The following is a 21,650-nucleotide window of genomic DNA, read 5'->3' as shown; positions in this document are numbered from 1 at the left end:
ATGAGTACCTATGGTAATTGGAAATTCAATACACGTCGACTGCAAATAAAATTTCAAATGATTCATGTCTCTAGTAATATGATATTCTATGTCGAAAGATAAAAGAAAGAGAGAAAAACGAAATTTTATTTCACGGATAGAAAGTCGAAGTTGTATTCATTTAATTAGAGACGCAAGCTTGATGCATACGGATTCCTTTTCAAGCATAGTAAAATTTATTTCAAATTCTCACTAATCTATTGTTCGTTGCATCTGCAGTGGTTCTAGTATGGATATTCTGTTTCAGACAGTTTCTGACAGACGAATATACACGAGTATGTTTTTGCGAGCGAAACACGATTATTGCAAACGATAAACCAGTCGATTACAAATAAAAATAAAAAATTTATTACGCAACGGCTGTTTGCAAGCCGCTAAATAAATAATGCTTTTCCATGAAAGCGAAAATTGTGATAAAAGCGTAAAGCTTTCGATCATAAAGACACAAACATTTCAAGCTTTAATTCAGTTGAGAATTAACAATTAATTACATTAATTATTACAACATCAACGTTGTTGGAATGAGCTCCATTACTGAGTTTTACAGAGGTCGAATGTTGGAATCAAAGTTGAAAATTTTTAATCAGTCTTTATCAAATAATCTTAACTTTTTTTTCCAATTATAGTAACCAAATAAAAAGTTAAACGATTAAAAATAAAATCAGTCTATACTTCTTTTCTTTTTCTAAACAAATCGTGAATTAAAAATTAGTGTATTACGCAAAATGAAATCGATTCAAGATATTTCTCGGCAAAAAATTACGACTAGAAAGGCTTCTCGCGAAAGAGAAGCCAAGCTCTACACGCAGTACTAGACGCCGCATCCTCTCGAGTTTGTTATTTCCACCCCTCGTTTGCCCCCAGGAGCCCTTGGCCTCGCTGGCTCCTGCCACCTGCTAACCCCTGGCTCGCCTGCGACACGTCAATATTCGCCATCCACCCTCCGAAAACCGCCGTCCCCACCATCGCTATCACCCCAGAGGCCTAAGGGGCGCAGGCGCTCTAGATAAACCAGACTGCACGATGGAGCTGCTGGTACCGGAAAACAAAGCGCTCGGATACGCTCGTAGCGCTTCGTACGAATCCCGTGCACTTAATAAAGTCTTCGTGTCGCGAATACCAAATTCATTTACGAGCCATTTACAAGAAAACGTCTAGGTACAAATTTTGTATATAAACGCGATAAACTCTAAACTTTTCACGATTACGACTGTATTATATTTATACAATACAGAATTCCATTTAATCAAAGGTAAGAAATGGATGGATCAATTAATCATACATCGATAATTTGCGATAACTTGCTTAAATGCCCTATTAAAGTTTCATAGAATTCGATATAATTCGGTACGCTTCCAAAACGTTTCTGTATAAGGTTATATTTACTGAGATAAATAAGGTAAAGCTTTTGATGTAATGCTAGTATACAAATAGTCCGTCCTTTAATTTCCCTGAAGATGTAATTTCTCAACGTAATGAAATATGTGTATGTCATTAGATGTATATAAAAATAAAGAATCGGTCAATAATTCTCTAAAAAATAATCGCAGTGAAATAAACAGGAAACAATAAGCGTATTAATTTCCGCTTTACACATTCATAACAAATTCGCATTAAAGTGTTTACGACACATATGCGTCCACGTGTCAAGCATAATAATACAAAAGTCAATAAGCGGAGCGCATAATCGAATATGAGGAAGCGTTATCTGCAATCAAATTACAAGATCAAATGCAGCGCTTGTATGCATTTGATGTATCGAACTTTGGCGAATTCGGCCGCAGAGGCTGCGAATTCGATTAAACCTCGGTTTATAATTCACAAGACAGATGGAACTTAAGGGCACTCCATGTGCGCTTTAAATAAACATTATAATAAATGCGAAATAGCGGCAGCACGTGGCGCTAATGTGCGCCGATACTCCACGTCAAGATTGGGGCGAGCAATTATTTTAAAAACCGATCAGCTTCGCTATCGATCGTACAATCATCGATTTAATAACGCGTTGCTATTTTCGTGGTTATTTTAAGCGAATCCTAACTCCCCGAATAATCGTTTTATAAAAAACGCAAGAACGATTCTTAGAAATGCCTTTATAATAAATGGATTAGCATCGAAAACAGACATTGAGCCTCCCCTCCATTCAACTCATCCTATTTGCATCTCATGTATCTGGCACGTGTTATACACGTTACATATCCATCACGCAATATCGCAATTTTTCCCGGCAAACTAACCGTCGCATTTGGAATGTAATATCCTTGAAATAGCAAGTAATAGAAATACACGCAATCTAAAAATCACGGGAAATCTAAAAAAAAACTCTCATTCTCTTTCAAAGGTATCATTTAATTTTAAAAAGACCTTTTCTATTATAAGATAACGGATAAAAGAACGAATATCAAATGTAATCTTCGCCAAAAGCTCACGCACGTGTTAAAAGAACCTAAATGACCGAATTGTGCTATTTGGAATGAATGAAAATTGCTGCTCTACGCATGTGATGTGAATTGGAATTTTTGTTTCAGAAGATTACTCGCACTTTGCGATTCAACAGATCGTTTGCTATACTCTACTCCACTTTCATTGTACAATAAAATTCTATGATTTTTTCGGCAACGCGCACCAGAAGTTGAGGGCGAATTATATCAATTAAAGGTCCGTGGCGTGATCAATAAATATTTCGCGTATCGTGAAAAAGAAATAAAAGAAATCATCTATATTAAAAGGAGCGCCGTGTGCGCCGTCCTTTTACATTCTCGTTCGAGCCATTCTTTACAAATGGAAGTGGCACCGGGGAAAATTAGTTAATGCGAGCAGTGCTGGCGGAAATTCTTTTCGTCGGAAGTGACCAGCCAACCGACCCGGCCGTTCACATCACCTTCGAAACAAAAGCGACCGAAATAAATGGTAGGATCGGTATTTCTTAACGTTCAAAGAATCTAGACTCCGTGTAACGCGCAGTTGGAGAAACGGCTCGCTTTTCACAATTAAATCGTCGGGAAAATTCTGTTAAAAATTAAAAATGACCTCGCCTTTTAGTTGTTTCACGATCTTATGCAAAGCATTTAACGCTCATTTCTTTCTGACTCTAAAATATGTCAAGCAAAAAAGCAAAAATCGCCACTTCTATTCTGCCTGTAATCTATTTAATAATCTATCCAGCTACACCTTTGTTTAAAAAGCGATAATTTAAATTTAAAAAAAAATAAATATGAATCGAGGAAGCTGCGACGCTCGAAATCGAGAATGTGTTCGAGCCGCACTTGTTTTCAACGGCGATCTCATGCAGAGTGGACCGTAGAAATCCCCGAAGATTCACACGAGCGGTAAATATCGCGGGGGCGTGCGAACCTGCGCCCAGGTTCGCCTCACCTCACCTCACCTCCGCACCCTGCTCTCGCAGCGCCATTGCTAACCCCTCCTACGACGGGGTTCCGCATCCCCGCCTCGCAAACGTCGCCTCGTCGACTGCTTCGTCGACTGGCGTCAGCGCCGTCAACGTCGTCGTCGGCGTCGTCGTCGTCGTGGTGGTCCTCGCGTCGACGTAAGTTCCGGCGACCAGGCTCCCGCGAGCGAAGCTGCACGGCACGCAAATACGGCAAAATCCGCGATTATCAGCGCGCATCTCGCGCGCATTCGCGTGTACCGTGAAATCTCGCGCGCTCCGCTCCGTGAACCGGAAGTGCGGGAGAGAGAGAGAGAGAGAGAGAGAGAGAGAGAGAGCTCAGCACGTCGGGCGGTTTAGTGTTATTGTTCTACTGCTGTTAACGAGTGTTTTTCATTGTAGCGATAAGCGTTATCTGAGATCTAAAGCGATCTCCAACGAATTCCGAAGGAGATTTCTGGGACCCGGCGATAGTTTGCATCCTTGTCACGTGGCGAATGTGACGAAAACACGTCGTCGCATGGCTGACCCAAGGTAAAGGCACTTATGTTACATTTGTCACGGAAGATCCATATTTTGGACACACATTTATCATATCTTTTTATCTTTATTTTGCATATCTGATCTTAACGACGCTCTCTTCTTAATTTTCATCTATCTTCACGAAGAGAATTTAAAATCTGTTTTTTTATTGATATACTTTTATGAAGATTAAGACTGATGCTTTCGCGCGTAATAACATTTATATTAGATTTCTTAGCTCCATTAAACATTGTTTTAATGTCAATTTCCTAGAGGAATTCAAAGTCAATTTTTCTTTAGCAGAAATTTCCAAGACATTGTGTACATATAAACAAAATCATAATTTATGAATTTAAATATATTACACAAACTACGTTATAAATAAATTACAGAAAGACTTAAAAGCCATGAAAGATCATGAGATAATACGTCAGAAATTGTCATACTTATACAGATATCATCATGGAATGTATCGCATGCGTCTAAATTTATATTCTTAAATTATGTCTTTTTAAAAATTCATGAAAGTTTGATACATATCAGTATATGCGATATATACAGAAATAGGTAACATTACTAAAATATCAATAAGAAACTATAAAAAGACAGTTTACCGAAGCAAACGACTCACTACAGAAAGTTCCTAAGAAGAATAATTTATGATTTTCTTTTTTTCACCAACTGGCTCGAGCTATTCAAAACTTTAGTACCATAAATATTATATTCACTCGTTTTCTTACTCGCATATCTTACGTCCGATACTTCTCTGCCTAAGCCCTCATCCTTGCTGGTATCTCGACGTAGTGTAACCAGATGCACTTGGGACGAGCTATTAATATGAGAACCCTATTTCGGTCTGTGGTGTGTTTACAAGCTCGAGCTTGCCCCGTGCGTGAAACGGAAGTACGGCGGATTCGCTCTTATATACGACGCGTTGGAAAGTCGCGTTTAACCAAGTCCACGACTGCCCGTCGCAATTTCCCTGAATTAATTAGATCGCGTTCGTCATGTCAGCAAGCCCGGCAGCTACAAAGTTGTACATAGAAAGCGCATGCCAATCAACGTGTCGTTCACAGAAAGGAAAAGTACCAAGAAAAAAAATGCCGCGCTAAGAAAAGATCGTTCGCTATAATTAAGGTCGCTTCCTGATTTAGATAATGATTCACGGCGAAAATGATATCCATTACTGTTTCTTCTCGCAGGAATTAAAGGCCGCGATTTGCGAATAGTGATGAAATAATTAACCTCGAACGAATGTATATTTGCAAAATTGACATTAATTATTTCTTTAATGTAAAATACACAAATGTACAAAAAACACATACTTCATAAGAGTCACATATACTTCAAATTCTAATAAAAATTATGCAAATAAGACGTTCCCAAGTTACTTAGGATTTAATATCACGTCACATTTATCTGAGGCTTTATGAAAACATAAAGACATAATTATAATTTTGCAAAATTTCCATAGCTCGAATTTCAAAAATTAAAAACAAACCTAATAAATGTACGACGGATGGGAATTGTGTTCTAAATTGTGTTTTATTTTGTTCATTTTTGGCAACAATAATTTGTAGTTTTTCCATATAGTTTCTATTTAACTGAACACACATATACCCGCCTCGAATTTGTTTATACATCACAGCATTAGCAGCTGACGCTGTTTGTCTCGCAACGCAATTCCCAGAACTTTGAAAACATCTCTCGTATTTCGATATTTCCTTCGCTATCAATAAAATGTTCCAATTTCTAAAAGATATTATTAAGACATTACTCTAAAGATATTACAATTTCTATGTACAAGAATTATCCTTCAGCAATGAAGGAAAATCCGGAGCTTTGCCGATGGTTAAATATAGATAATCAGCAATGAGATATGAGTACAAAGCCATATCGTCTCGTGTGTTTTTATGGAGACGATAAAACTTCATTACTGACCGTCTCTCAGAGTTAGTCTTCGTTCTCTCTGTATTCGCGACCCAAAGATACCGAGTACGTGGTTGCGTAATGCTCAACGGAGGAGAAAGTCGGCCTTACGAGGACTGCGGAGTTCTGTTCGTACACGTGGAGTGCGCAGACGTTGGTTCTGTAACCGCGATCACCGAGCGTTACACAAAGCGCAGATTTCCATCGCACTTTCGACGGATAAAACACTCGCGCTCGGCCGCATTATCTCGCCCGCTTATCTCCACCGTCGAGTGCTCGGAAAATACGCGATCCACACTTTGACGTGCGCTTTGTTGATTTTCCTCGCGTAACTCGAAGTTTCGATCGTTATTCGTTAAAATAACAATCTCATTTTTGCGCCGGAGTTCCAAATAGATATTTTATTTGAATCGTATCGGAAAACTATGCTGTCATTGTCGCTAATTCTTTCACGCAAAAACATATTGATGAGAGCTTTAGAAATAAATTTATATATTTCTACTATAGAAAAATTAGATTATACTATATAATTTTATCTCTTTGCGGTTAGGCCAAGAAAATCTTGATTTAAATATTATTTAACCTATATGATAAATCTGACTGAAGACACGCAATAATCACTATATAGTCGTGTTCACGGTATCGTAAAATCAGATAAAGTTAAAATCTTTTCTGGTATTAAGAATTACAAAAGGATTCCGTCAGCACAACATATGATTCCATACGTATGAGCAGAAATATAAGAATAAAAAATAATTGATGATGCCTTTATTCAGTGACGTCTTTATTCAAGACGCCTGCCACAACGATTAATCAAAACTTTCTCAGATCGGGATAGCCATCGATGGACGTTTCCGGAGAAATGTTAATGGAAAGGAAGAAGAACGCGCTTATTTGTTAAAAGCAAGCTCGTCGACAGGGCGCTTTTGATTCAAAGACAAAGCTCACTTTGTCTTCGCGTAATCACCGCACCGATCCCGATACGAATGACGGTTGCAAGGAGACTGCGCTTTTCCCACGAAAGTACACTGCCAAGCGTGTCTTTTTACTGTCAGATATTCTCGCGGCCGTAACGATTCCCTTTTGCAAAGAAGTCTTCAGCTCGAGCGGGATAGCTCGTTATACTGTCGTGCAAAAGAAGAAACAGAAAGCGATAAAAAGCACATTTTTCAGCATATAGCTTATTCCGAATTCTAAAAAGGATATTTATCTTATGATACGAGTTATGTCACAGTATCTCACCGAAATCATAAACTCTGTGGCTTCTTCATTAATTTACAAACTACAAATCTGACAGAGTCATGTAAACAGAATATGTAAATGTAACATGTAAATGTGTCCCATATTATTAAATTTGTAATTACTCCTACGTTAATATTGAGATTGTATCGCTCAATCAGAATTTACACTTGTTTACATCTTTAGCCGAAAGTCTCGCATCAAAAGAAACTCGATTTATGATTCAAAGTTATAAGTTTCTTGCGGAAAATAAACCGGGAACACATCTATATAAAATAATGTTTTCTATCAAGTGCTGGATTTTTGACAAATTCGGAGTCGATTTAAGACTATTTTAAAACAAAATCCATACGAAAAATCAATTATTTGTTCGTATTGCTAAACCTTAAGGTGATCCTAAAGCCGTGATCCTAACCGGTTTTTTTCTTAGCACTAATCTTTTAATTGGCTTTATAGAAATACAAAATTCTTGTCTAGAATTAAAGTACGCATCAAAATCTAGGTCATGGTGGTCGAATTTATATCGAAAACGAAAAAAAATTAATATTTTTTGTTATACGTGACGACCACCACATATAAATTCGACCACCATGACCTAGATTTAGATGCGTACTTTAATTCTAGACAAGAATTTTGCATTTCTATAAAGCCAATTAAAAGATTAGTGCTAAGAAAAAAACTGAAAAAAACCGGTTAGGATCACGGCTTTAGGATCACCTTAATGGACATCGCAATTCTGCACGTTAATGATCTTTCAAAGTTTAGAAGTCAACTTATATATTTAGCAAAATTTCTGCAAGATTTAATTCGCGAATGCGCTAATACCTGCGAACAACTTGTTGCCTTTGTCTCAACGTCTCGTCTATCGGGACTAATAGCGGCTGTTATAACACGGTGTCATAAGATCGTGCGGCAGGCCTCACAGGTAAAAATTGCATTTTCTCAAGAAAGTCGGATGAATCATGCCGCGGTGCACATCGTCAGCGCTGACGGCGCGCGGCGTAATTCCTACGGTCATCTTCTCTCCTCGAGGTCCTTACGGCTCCTGGCCTCTAGTTACGGAGCGGCATAATAAGATTTCGCCGTGTGTTTCGCTTGCTCGCTAGCGCGGTAAACTCGAGAGTCTCCTGAGAAAGGAGACCGCCCGCTCCGTAATTACGCTCTCGATGAGCCGCTAATTTGCCGTCGACCTTACGGCTAAAATTGTTTCATCAGCGGGCTTATGGCGGTCGAGACGGCAGGATATTTAATCAGTATTAACTCAATGACTTCAGAAACGCATTAAGTATTAAGTCACAAATATTGGATAAGGATAAGAACTTTCTTTCTCCCGCTCAAAAACATAATCGTCATTGTTTAGATTATTTAGAAAGCTCCACCAATCTCTGATACTTCCTCACTCGAAATTCGTTTTACAATTATCAAGCTTAGCATTCATCCAGACAAATTATTCAATGCTAATGAGATATGATACATATTCGACGAAGATGGTATATTCAGATTAAATGTAAATTGTGTTGTTCCTACGACAGGAAACTGTTCGATTCATCTATACTTTCACTGTTTAAATCAGAGTCTCACGATAGATGCTTTCCGTAAATCCAGTCTCGTGAGAATCCAACACAAACTCTGAGCTCTTAGAGCAAAAAGGTCGGCTACCGTAATATCGCCAGCGTTCATATTTTCGAGACCATTGACTTTCGCAATTTGACGGTTCCTACGTTCGACAGCCGTCTTTGTTTTATGACGGAGGCTAAGTGAGAGGCTTCGAGGTCTCGACTATACTTTACGCTATCGTTTATTCGGGAAATAGCCTTGTGAGGAAGACACGCGATAAGACGACAACGTAAAAGTGCTATCTCTACGAAACGCAACACCTCGATATCTACGCGCACGTAGTAGGTGTCGATGCGTTCTGCGGAAGGTGAGATCTCCTCTTTCTCTCCTCCTCCTGCGCTTCTCCTATGTATCTTCTCCTCTTTCAACTTTCGATCGCATTCCATTTTATGCGTCGGCGAATCTAGGTTATCGCTTAGACGACCATCGTCGCGCGCGCTATATCGGTTTCTGCACCTAAGATACGCGCAAACCGCCTTAAAATGCCTGGTAACGGTATACGAGTCTCAATAAAATTTTAGAAAATTCCTTTAAAAAAATCGTTATATATTCGTTGTTTAAGCCGTTAATTATACGTTTGAGCCGAATAATTAACGAAAAAATATACGTGCAGCAATATTCAGATAATTTTCCAATTAAGAGTACAGTACGTCGCGTGATGGAGAAATCCTGCCAAAAAAGTTTGAAAATTCTCGCGACGCGAAGGTGGGATGAGAAGAACTCGGCAAAAGATTTCGCTCAATGAAGATGTCTTCGCTCTTTTACCTTCTCAGGTTTTTACTAGAATCGCCGTCGACGTCAACGTGCTTTTCGTACTTTACACAATCTTGCGAGATGCCTGTACGTGTCTGTCGTTTGGATACACTGATACGGATACGTTCGAGAAAAACTTGATGCTCTGACAGAACGCTATTACACTGACGGGCGGACTATTCTAACATTTTATTTAAACGTAAGAACACGTACGTGAGAAGAGCATTGTAAAATTGTGCTGCCTTGTAGAGAATCATCATGTATCGATATATCTTTTTAACGTTGAACAATTTTTGGAGACAATTAAAAAACTATTTGAAAAATGCGAACGCTAATTGTAATGAAATTTTCGATAAAATTGTATTCTTTTATTTTTTTAAATAAATTTAATTAAATAAAATTCGGTTAATGCTAAATAAAAATATTTAACTGCCCACAAGGAAATGTTACATATGTTACAGATAACTATCTAGCTTTAAATTAATGTGTTCAAATAATTTGAATACATATTTGTTGTGCCTTGTTTAGTTGCACACTGTTTAAAGTAGTAGACGAATACAAAATCGATTATGATACAAAGATCTTGTCTAACTCAATAAATGCTTTTTCTCTTTCTAACACAATGACTCTCAGCTATATATTTATATCAGATTAATATCTCCACTTACTTTGAATCAAATTATTTGACCCGCCCGACATACAGTTCAACTGGCCGCGGATCTCTGGGATAGCGACGGCTAGTTACAGCGCAGTGAAGCGGCGTGAAACGCGAGGCGCGAAGGCACGAGGAAACTTGAATTAATAAAGCAAAGCTTACGAGAGTGAGAAAGAAAGAGAGAGAGAGAAAGAGAGGGAGCACAGGCAGCGACCGCGCATGTATTTATAGATCATCTTGCAAGTAAGCCACTTCGGTCGCGTTCAATTACGCTTCTTCCGCGTCGTTCCGATATGCCCATTTTGGCCCAATCTCCGTTCTCCATTAGCTCGATCGTTCGACGGCTCAATTTAAATCGACGCGGTTATCGACCCGAGGAAAAAGGGTAGAAGACATTGCACGAGTGCACAAACGAAAAACAGGTGCATCCTTTTTATGAAACGAAATATACTCACAAGAACTTCGTGCCGAAAATGAGTGAGATCATAAAAACATTTCTAATGGTCTTGATGATAAGATACCCATTTTACGGCCTGAATCAGACTTTAAAAAATCTCTCTAAGATGATGTCGTTTATATTCTGAAATTATAACATTTCATAAAAGCATAATTTTTAGCGTGATACGTGATACGGGTATATTATTCGCGTATTACTGACTATAAGAAGCAAAAATTTGTGTATCTTTGCGAATTAATGACAAAGACTGAGAACACTCGCCGAGGAAGATTTTTCATTAAATTGAGCTACAGCTCACAAGCATCTTTTTCAACCCAATCTACAGCCTAGATACAACGAACTTAATGTACTCGGTTACAACCGACGGTAGCCAGTAGCGTCAGTAGACTACTTGTAAACCGAGCAGCCGAAGTTTAAACTATCCGCTCCTTAGGGGCTCAAGTATCCGACCGAGTACTCAGCCAAGTGCCCATGGTGAGTGTATACTAGAAACGCAGAAAGGAAAACTTTGTTTTACGCCCTGGGCTTGTTGTTATAATTTAAAGTTCGTTCCCGTATAAATCTCCAACCGAGTTTGAACTTAAAAAAGGGATCCGTTAGCGCGTCGTAGAATAACAACACAAATGTAGAGCAATGTTTTGTTTCCTACATTACCTTGCAACCGCTCCTACTGCTCTGCTTGCTTCTCGCAAAGCAGGCGAAAGATCGGGCAAGAGCGAAAGCTTGTAAACCATTTGGGAAAAGCTCAGAAACTATATCTACACGAAAGAAGAAACGGTCTTCCAGCCGAGTGCATGATTAATATCTGGCAAACTTAACAAACCGCCTCGCCACCGCCGACGTATGTACATTTTGACGATGCAGCGTCAATGTAACACGAAGAACTTGCCGTTCAAACGACGGAAACAGCGCCGTTCAGACGAAACAGTTAAATCCGGCGATACATTTTACCAATATAAAATTTAAAAGAGCTAACAGAAACTGAACGTAGAAATTTCTTCTATTTACTCTGAGTATATTTAAACAATGTTGCAAATTCATGAAGATAAATCATTTTATGAATCCAACTAATTAGTACTGTGCTTTTAACTTCTTTACATGTTTGTATAAAATTGATTAATTTAATATTCGCGAATATATCTCTCTTTAATATTATTATAATATGGAAATATATTTCTATTACAGGTATTATTAACATTGTAATAAAAAGTCTCGGCAGAGGATTATAAATTATAAAAATATTTTCTAGACTCTAGAGAGAGAGAGAGTCTATCCATTTTAAGGCAATAGATTATAATATATTATAATATATTAGTTTATTTATAATATACTTTTATATTCTTAATCTTTATGGATTAAGTACTTAGATCTGAATGGATTTGTAAAATTATATTCCAAACGCAAATAAAATGTATGTATGAGAAATGAGATATAAAAGAATCACGAAGTATCTTTTTCTATCAATTATTAGACATTATATCAAAATTTTTATTTAAAATAATAATTAATGTAACTGTAAAGTGTTCTGTATTACTTCTCACGAAATATCTTTATTGAATATATTATTTATTTCTATACAGTTATTACAAAAAAAATTAAAATATTAAAGATTAAGAATATAAAAGTATATTATAAAAATGAACTAATATATTCTATATTATAATCTATTATAATCTATTGCCTCAACATTAAAATAAAAAAATAACTTACTGGCCGATGCGCAACAGCGGAGTTGTAAGTTGTAACCCTGCGTTGATCTGTAACGTAGAAAAATTTTAAATTAATCAGAGCCCAAGATAATCAATATTGATAATCAATACTTAAATAATTATATCGCGCCCGTTAAATTTTTAAGACATTTTAACCGATATCTGATTTAAAAATGCCAAGAAACAATCGCGGCTGCATATTTTCGCATTAACTCGTTCGCATAATTAATCCGCGAAAAATCGTGCAAGTATTACGACCGTGCGAATAAGAGAGAGAGAGAGAAAGAGAGAGAGAGAAAGACGCGACGTTCGCGACGTAATATTTCTCGCATATGCCGGAGATCGAACTCCGAAATTGCGAAATTGAGCCGGAATTACGGTATTGCACGAGTAACGAGTATCACGTAATGGTCGAATTAAGTCGCGCTTGAAAACGTGACGGAATCCGCCACAAGATTGACGGGACAGCAAAGTAATAAATGAATAATAATTACTCACCCCACGGTTGCTCCGCTGTCGCCCGATGCCTCCCAGGCCCCCTTCTCCTCTCCTCGATCCTCCAGATTCTCCTCCGTTGAACTTTTGTCGCAGCTCCGTCGACGCACTCACTCACGACGCGGCGGCGGCATTCACGCATGAAAATCGACGATATCGTCGTTTATGATCGCGCGACACTTTCGACACGGCACTCCCGGTATTAATCTCGCGACGCGGCGCGTACTTTGTTACACGGCGACGAAAGAATTACGGCGGAGAAACAACGAACGAAGCTGCACGATCCGCTTGACGCCCGTGACGCTTGTCATCCCGCAGGTAGATGCTAAGATGGCGGAGAGAATTTGGTAAATCGCGCGGCCAACTTCACTCGCTTCTCGCCCGGAGCAATCGTCTGAACCGTCGCGAGAACGCTACACTTGCCGCCCGTGAAACGATTTTGGATAACTGCAATTAAATCATCGATTTATGAGCACTCTATCTCCCGCAATCACCACATATCAAAACATAATTAATTACGAGATTAAACGTATACGACGTTACCAGAGACTGTGATCGCTAATTAAATACGACGCGGCGTTACTCGATTCAGGGTATATTTCCGCGGTAGGCGCCGCCGTATCTTTCATCCGTGTCCCGAAAACGACACAACTTCGTTCAGCCGCACGGCACGACGACGAGTCAAGTTGACGGTTGAGAAAAGCGAGATCATCCGAAAGAATGCAGCCGAATGCGATATATACCTCGGTGTCCGTATAAATTCCGCGAAGCGCATGTATTAAGTGAACATTCGATATATTACAGTTTTTCGTAATTTCAACCGTCGCGCTGCGCGCCGAACTCGGCAGTCGGCACCGCGGCGACACGAGTAGTAGTGATGGAATGAGGGGGAAGGGTGACAGTCGAGGCGCGGCGCGCGTTCCGTCGGTATGTGCTCGATCGGCATACCCCCCTCCTCCCTTACCCTACTCATGTCACCGCAGCGCGACGCGGCGCCCGCGACGTAAAGCCTTGTATTCACGATAGTAGAAATAGAAATCGCTCCGAGATCTTCGGAGCAATTGACCAATGCGATTGGTTAATTATTTCTCCGTCGCTCTGTCTCGGAGCGATTTCTAGCATCATGGACACAATAAGGCTTAACTCGTTGCTCCAATCACATCGCGGAGTGACACTTACGCGAATAGCCGGCTCCGACTGTTTAGATTACGAAAAACTGTGGATATGTCGAATGTTCATTTAATACGTGTGCTTCGCGGAATTTGTACGGATACCGAGGTATATCGCATTCGAGCACATTATTCTCTCGGATAATCAATCTCGCTTTTCCTATAAACCGTCATCAATGCTAATAATCTTACGAGTTAAGAATTAATTATGACGGAACGTAGTTCTACCATCTTTAATGACATGTTTAAAAAACATATAATTTATGACCGTCTAAAATTAAATTATACTCCTGCGGAGTTTCACCGTACCTCATGCGGTAACGTGAAGATTTCTGGCACGACAACAAAACCAGCTGCCACCTGTGAGTCGTGCGAGGCGGGTAATATGATACACCGGTCATGATAAATTCGCGATTTAATGATAACAGCAAATGGCGGTTTATGTCACGATAAAAACCAATTAACTTCGCGAAACGTTGACTGAAACCGAGTAAACTGTCGTCGCTCGCAAAGGGCAACGGATATTAGTGCACGAAGCATTAATTAAATAATTCCGCAAAGGTCGGCTCCTTCATTCCGTCACGGTATTGTAATGTCGTTCTAAAAACGGCTATCTGAGATTTCACGATCGTGATCCCGATTTCACGTGGATTACGCAATTGATCCATTCCCTCGTAAAACGGAAAAAGGATTTTAATAGCAACTCATTGGCGTATATTATGGCGTATATCTATTACGTGAATCGAACTTAATACGATGAAGAATCGAGATATTCTGTTTTTATTCCGCGAAGCTCACATCGCTCGTGGTTAAAGCTTCCAAGAAGTGAAACTCAGCGAGGCGCAATGTTCTTGCACTCCATCGTGATTACTCTCGGCAAACGATGGCATTTAATCTTCACGCGAAATCGAAGAAGCTTGTAAAGCAAATCGCGTTCGAGGTCTTGCACGCGGGATACACTGCCTTGACGATTGATGGTCTCACGCGTGAAGGAGACGCGAGGGGAAAGAAAACAGCGGATAGACATTGACCCTTTCTATAGATCTAGGCTTTTACCCCCTTGGAAGTTTGCAATGTTGTCATTAAATGTACATTAAGAACTAATGCACCGCCCATGTTCAGTCACTTTCAATTTAATTCAGTTTTTCCCTTCTATTTGTGTAAAATATATATATGGATCTATTCGTCAAAATCTTGAAACTTTGTTTCAAAGCAGTAAATAATTAAAAATATAAAAGATATTTCTATCGAGTATACGATATTTCGCGTACAGTGGCATTAACGAAATTTGAAAATACTGGAATTGGTTGGGCGCCAATATCGACTTCTAGAAAATAAACGTCGGGTTATCGTGTTGTAGAAAAGCAATTAAAGAGAAGTAGCTACGAGACGGAGAACGGAGCTGTAAGAATGAAAGACGATGTGGAAGCCTGTGTCGAAGTCAAGTGGTAGGACGATTTATCGAAGACTTTCGGAAAAGACGCAAAATAAAAAAATATTTAGTCACGCGGAATGTACATCCTTTTGTCGTAAATTCTGTTTTATTAATGACGTTTATATGAATCCAATTGTATAAAGAATTGTATAATTTATGTCGAATATAAACACCACGTTAACTAAACTTTTTTATATGTTCGTCAAATTTAAATCCTTTGTTTCGTATCTATCATAGTAAGTATCTGATTTCTGATCAGATAAAAAATGGATTTTCTCATTCAGCAAGACAGTTGAACTGTCTAACAATATTCTTCAATACGGATTATTCGTCAATACATTTGATCGTAATAAATGGATTTAACTCACCGATCTGCTTCAAGCTGCCGAGTCGTCGTATGAGGTCGTTGCTGTAACATATCGCTGGAAGAATTTCGCAAATAAATACGAAATGTGCGGACAAATCTGTCGTAAGGTACGATGAGCAGAATTCCGGATCTCTGAGAAAGCTGCAGACGAAATTGCATTATGTCGTCCGAGAGACCGCATCCAACTTTCGGTCCCTCGAGGGCGTGGGAGACTCGTGCCGGAAAGACGGTGACGTTGCCAATTTAATATCCAATTACATGCGCCGCGTCTATGCCGTATTATCGACCGCGAATTATGTCCGCGGGGAACGCTAAAATCAAAATTAAAGCAAAAAATTAAGTCACGGAATTAAAAATACAAAATTAAATTATAAATTTCGCAATGCTCCCTCTATTGCGCGATAACAGATACACTTCTCTTTATAAAAAAAAATATATATATATGTATAAGGAGAAGGAGACATATAAATATAATAAATAAATAAAAATACAAACGCATTAAAAAATGTAAAAATACATAGTTTAACATATATAAAATAGGATAATATTTTTTATATTTATTTATAGTATAGTATGTATACGCGATTGATTATATTGTCTGTTTTTCTCCATGCCGAGTTCGCCAATAACAGAATGCGTTAATTACAAATATAAAACCTTTACATATTATTATGCATAATAATTTGATGTTATATCGAGAGTATAATACAAGAGAGATAAAATATCATAATATTATCGCATAAATAAACGAAACATACTATATAGGATAACGCGTTTTGATATATATATGTAATAGCTTAATAGCATCGATATGGAACACAGCAGTACACTAACTGAGTAAATACTAAATTAATTTAGTATTTTACGGTGAGTTGTTTATCTTTATTATCTCTGTTATGTCGAGAAATATTTCGAGAGTAATGCGGATGCTGTTTTCTTACTTTATTAACCGGCCAGCTTGTGTTTAAACCCATGAAACGTTATGTGCAATACTATATAAACAAGGTGCATAATGTAAACACGGACCACGATGTACACGACTTTTGCGGCACGGAGCGTGCTGGGTATAAAGGTTGGCGATAAGCAGGCAGCGATAAACATTACTGGGATTATATGTATACGAATTTATACAATTCGCTTCTGATAATAATCGATTCTGTATGAAAGAGCTCATTTCTATAAAAAGATATCAATCTGTTTAACCTTTTTTTTTTATTCGAATCCCATCGAGTTGCAACACGTAAAATATGAGGCATAAAATGACTCATTAATACTTATAAAACGTTATTATAAAACGCATTTACCTTAATTATCATTCAATTGGCGGAGCATTTTATTTGACATTTTATATATTCACACATAGGTGTTCACGCGGATCTTTTTGAAACTCGTATATTATTACAGAACATGAATTTTTGATCAAAAAATGTGTCATATTGTCTATTTCGTTTTTTTTCTCATTATATACGAAAATGTCTACACGCAAATGTCGGATTACTTATACCCCGGAACAATGTGTAAATTATAAGCTGGACGCGAAGTACGAGCATGTAAGTCCCGTTGACATCGCGCATCGTGAACACATCGCATCGTGAACACATGGCGCAGGTGGACGCTACACGTGCGTCCGAATGATGTCATTACCATATGCTTACTCTACCAGTGATCTTTCCATATTTGGTCTTTTGCAATGGCAAACGTACCCGCGGGATAGATAAGTAGTCTCGTGTCGACGTCAATTCGCGAATAATGGCAATCTTTTATCATAGGCTTAAAAGATGTAGGTATCTATGACTCGTCTCACCCGAGGTACAACGTATATTTTCAATTCATGCTTATGGTTAATTAAAGAATTTATTTATAGCCATACCTCGTCATTTCGTATAATTTCTATGATGATAAGTTCAGTTAAAATTCTTAAGTATCATGATTTATTCAAACCAGAGATTTTAAATCTAAATAGACGCTTCCTTAGCAAGAGAAACTAAATATTTCAGGTAATAAATATGTATTCTCAGTCAATTTAATTTACAGTGAACATTGTCTCAACGCAAACTTAATGCAGGATAAAAAAATAGCATGAAAGCGGAGCTAAAATGATTATCGTCGGCTTTAGTTGTTAAAACAGACATAATTCTAAACTTTTTTAAAAATAAAATTTTAAACTCTAAAATAGAGAAAGAGATATTTAGGACGCCACATATATGTACTTCGCATCGTAATCCACACGGATCGACGTGTCGCTCGTATAAGTTTTAACGTATGCGTTAGGACCATGAAGCAAAGTTGCAAATCCGCAAAAAACGGTGAAAAACGTTCTGGAAACCATATCGAATACGTGGACGGGATTACGATTTATGCTATAGTCCGAGATACAGGAAGAGGCCCGACAAATCTCGCGCATTCTTCGAGATCGTATATCATCGCCGCTATCAAAAATCCATCGCGATTTATGGATGTGACGTATCCGCCAGACGGATACGGTATAGACGCGTATAGAGGTGTGCATAGATCTCTTTTTTTTTGCTCCGTAAGCAAAAGCATGCGCAAGCAGTTGATTTATTCAGCGGCTATACCCATTGCCGCGCGTTTGCGTCCATGACACGAAAATCCATCGTCGCGTTGGATCGCGGACGATGCGTTCAAATTATGAGGAATGCCGTGGTCCATTCTATTGGGATTCCGAACTTAACCATATCCTCCTCTCGAGAGGAGAACGTTCCCCACTCCTCGTTTCTCAAAGCTGGACAGGCGCTTTCGGGATAGCCGCATCGATCCCTTTTCGCGATGCACAATCATGCATGAAATTTCCTAATAGGCTCACGAGTGTTCGGCGCGATATGGATGATGAACTGATACAGAGCTGATACGTGCCAAAATACATCCGACTAAAATACGAGATATCGCGTAGGTAGAATATTCAATTGTTCGATAAGCGGCAACCAGCGATCGGCGATGGTCAGTATACTTTTCGCTTGCGCTCACGTACCTATCGATGCCTGCGGCGTGTGGCGGACTGTCGTGTCGCGTCGTGTCGTCTCGCGGCCAGGGTCAACCACTTGTAGAATCCTGGCAAGCGTCTATGTAGCTCGCGGCATTCGACCGGATGCCGTGCCAAAATCTCGCGCGATTATAGTCTTTGTTCTATCATCAAAGACCCTTTGAAGCTACCGCTGGTGACGCTGTCGCGTTACCACAGCGATCTTATCCGGTGGATGCCGCAAATGTCATTAAATAGGGCTGTTAATTTGCTCGCTGTGTGTTAACACTTTAACTGTCTCATCACCGATATTTGGATGACAGATGAGTTTCTTAAGGACTCCTATATATTTATTTATTCAATTAGAAATAATTTTACACACAAAATAATTACATATTTATATATGGATGTTGATTGAAACCAATAAAAAATATCACTTGTATAATATAAATAATATAATGTGCGCTTATCGTAGCACGAAGAAAGAGATAGGTCTACTTGAGCGATCAACAATGTGTCTCTGCATACTTTACATATATACGGTCATTCTCGACTTTGGGCCTCCCAATAGTCAAGCTATGAAGCTAATCTGTCATTATACCATTAAGCCGACGATAATCATTTTAGCTCTATACATTAGAGAAACGATGCGGGATATTTACAAATGTTCACATCTGTGACTACCTAAGCGCCAAAATGACAATTTAAAAGATTCTATGAACATAGTGAGGATAAAAGAATATCATGAATGTGTTTCCTGTAATATTCGCAAAACACATTATTTACGCCAGATCATAATACCGACGGGAATCATTGCCGAATCGTTTCGATAGGCCACACGGTAATTACGTAGAAATAGGCATCGTTCCCGATTGTTATAGTCGACCCAGGGCACGCACGCCTCATCGTGCGTAATGTGCGTGCGTGCCGTGTGGCATGTGTGCACAGATGCATGTGTGTACGCGTGCCACAATGATATACACGCAAGACTAAACAACGTGAGCGCCGCATTGCGGAAATTCCAGGATCGCATATATTACTGATGTTAATTCATTCCCTTTATACGTATTCGGCCATGTGTGCATTTACGTGCATTTACATGTGCCGTACACAAAAAGGGTCTCGCGTATCCACCACTTTCAACTATGGATTCTTCGTTGAAACCGAGGTCAACGTGTTCTTAATAAAATTTAACGCAAAATATTGTATCGAGAGTACATCAAATTTCGGAAAAGATATCTTTAAATTTTAGGAATTTTCAGAGATTATATATTAATCGCGAAACAAAATAATAAAGCACAAACTGGTAATTAGCTTTCTTTTGATACTTTGATAGCACATATATCACTGTCGCTATAAGCGAAAAATAAATCGAGTATCGTTGCATCGGTGATTAGCGACACGGCAATATTCTTCAAACATCGGGTTTTCGCACTTTCATCATGATGCAATTAATCCCTCCTTCAGTAGATTACGATCACGTAATTGAACCACGCGCGGAGATCATGTTCACGAGCAATAGATATACCGCGCCGGTATAATTAGTTGTGTGCAAATCACGTGGGTAGATTTTATAACCGTGAATAAGCAACAGGCTTCAATTTCAAGATCCGTCGGAAAGTCTTTACGAGCAATGGAACGGGAAGCTTCTCTGTCTCTCATAGAATAATCTAGAACGATAAGTCCTCGATAAAGAAGGGAAAATCCTGAGAATTCTCTTTGTTCTCAAAGAAACAAGGTTTTCACTTCCTTCTCTTCTTCCTCCTGCACTTTTCTTCAAATAATTAAAATCTATAAACTCTTTAGTGGGATTTAATGAGTCGAATATGCAAGTGGCGATTAAATCAACGTCATCTCTAGCCTTGCACAAACTTGTAAAGAATCTTGTAAATTCATACTTAAATATACAAGATTAATTAGTTTGTAGAAAAAGTACTATCACTTTTGTGTCGAATCAATGATTACTACATTAGCTCATTAGCAATGCAGGACACTTTACCTGTGAGTAATGCGGATCAATTCGATTAATTGAACTGATCTACAATTATAATTATATGCATAATATCCGGATATTAACTATACATTTAATATACGATTCATTCGCATTATTTAAAGAACTTAATAGAATTATAAATATATTGCATATCTTTTCTCGTCTTATTGTTAGATATTTTATAATTTAAGAAATATTACAGTTAATTAGAGAAGATGCCAACTTCGATCGGGCTGGTTCTTGGTAGCCTAATACTACTCGTAATATGTATTTATGTGTGAATTTTATATATTTTTTGAATTTAGTAAACCGTGCGTCAACCATTTGTCGATCTTAAAAAACACAGTTTTTTGTTAGATCAGTAAATTCACATAGGTAATATTTAAATCAATTTAACTTTTAATGCTAATAAGCTAAGAAATATTATATTCATTATTAATCGTCCATTAATATCCACATTCTTATAACAAATTTTAATTACTGTCTGATATCTGTTGTCAATTGAAATTAATGATAAATTAAATCATTACTTAAAATAGCAATAGAACATGCGCGAAATTATGTCATTGACAGTTTTATAATAAGAGACGTTATACACGGGTACAACAATTATACATTGTACACGTATATACATATACGATGGTCATATTACGAGAAAACTATAGATATCCAAAACTTGCAATCTATTTCAATCTCATCAAAAAAGATTAATAAAAAAAAGATAAAAAAAGAAAAGAAAACGAGTGTGCATCATTAAACACGGTTAACAGCTGACGTTTTGTGTTACCGATAAATCTTAATAAATTTCTGAAAGAATGTTCGAAGCTAATGCAAGTTATACTGTTATTAATAATACAATACCGTAAGCGATGTTCACATACTTCTGTAGCGATCTGTTGCTAA

General features: G+C 38.2%; 1 protein-coding gene and 1 long non-coding RNA gene across 2 annotated transcripts in view; one reads left to right on the top strand and one right to left on the bottom strand.

The window, feature by feature from the left end:
- The first annotated feature begins 3,746 nt into the window (after window positions 1–3,746).
- Window positions 3,747–21,650, top strand: part of Brat (brain tumor) — an 86,081-nt gene continuing 68,177 nt past the window's right edge. The window contains exon 1 of the mRNA XM_071786715.1: window positions 3,747–3,961. The gene's annotated coding sequence lies outside the window, so the exon portion shown is untranslated. The remainder of the gene's footprint in view (window positions 3,962–21,650) is intronic.
- Window positions 12,309–16,080, bottom strand: LOC139821102 (uncharacterized). Its single transcript, XR_011734184.1, has 3 exons — window positions 15,776–16,080; window positions 12,807–13,250; window positions 12,309–12,356 (listed from the first exon to the last, which is right to left on the bottom strand). It is a non-coding gene; the product is annotated as an uncharacterized lncRNA (long non-coding RNA).

The sequence above is a fragment of the Temnothorax longispinosus genome, chromosome 1 (genome assembly GCF_030848805.1).
Source record: "Temnothorax longispinosus isolate EJ_2023e chromosome 1, Tlon_JGU_v1, whole genome shotgun sequence".
Classification (NCBI taxonomy): domain Eukaryota; kingdom Metazoa; phylum Arthropoda; class Insecta; order Hymenoptera; family Formicidae; genus Temnothorax; species Temnothorax longispinosus.
This window is presented reverse-complemented; position numbering and strand designations above follow the sequence as displayed.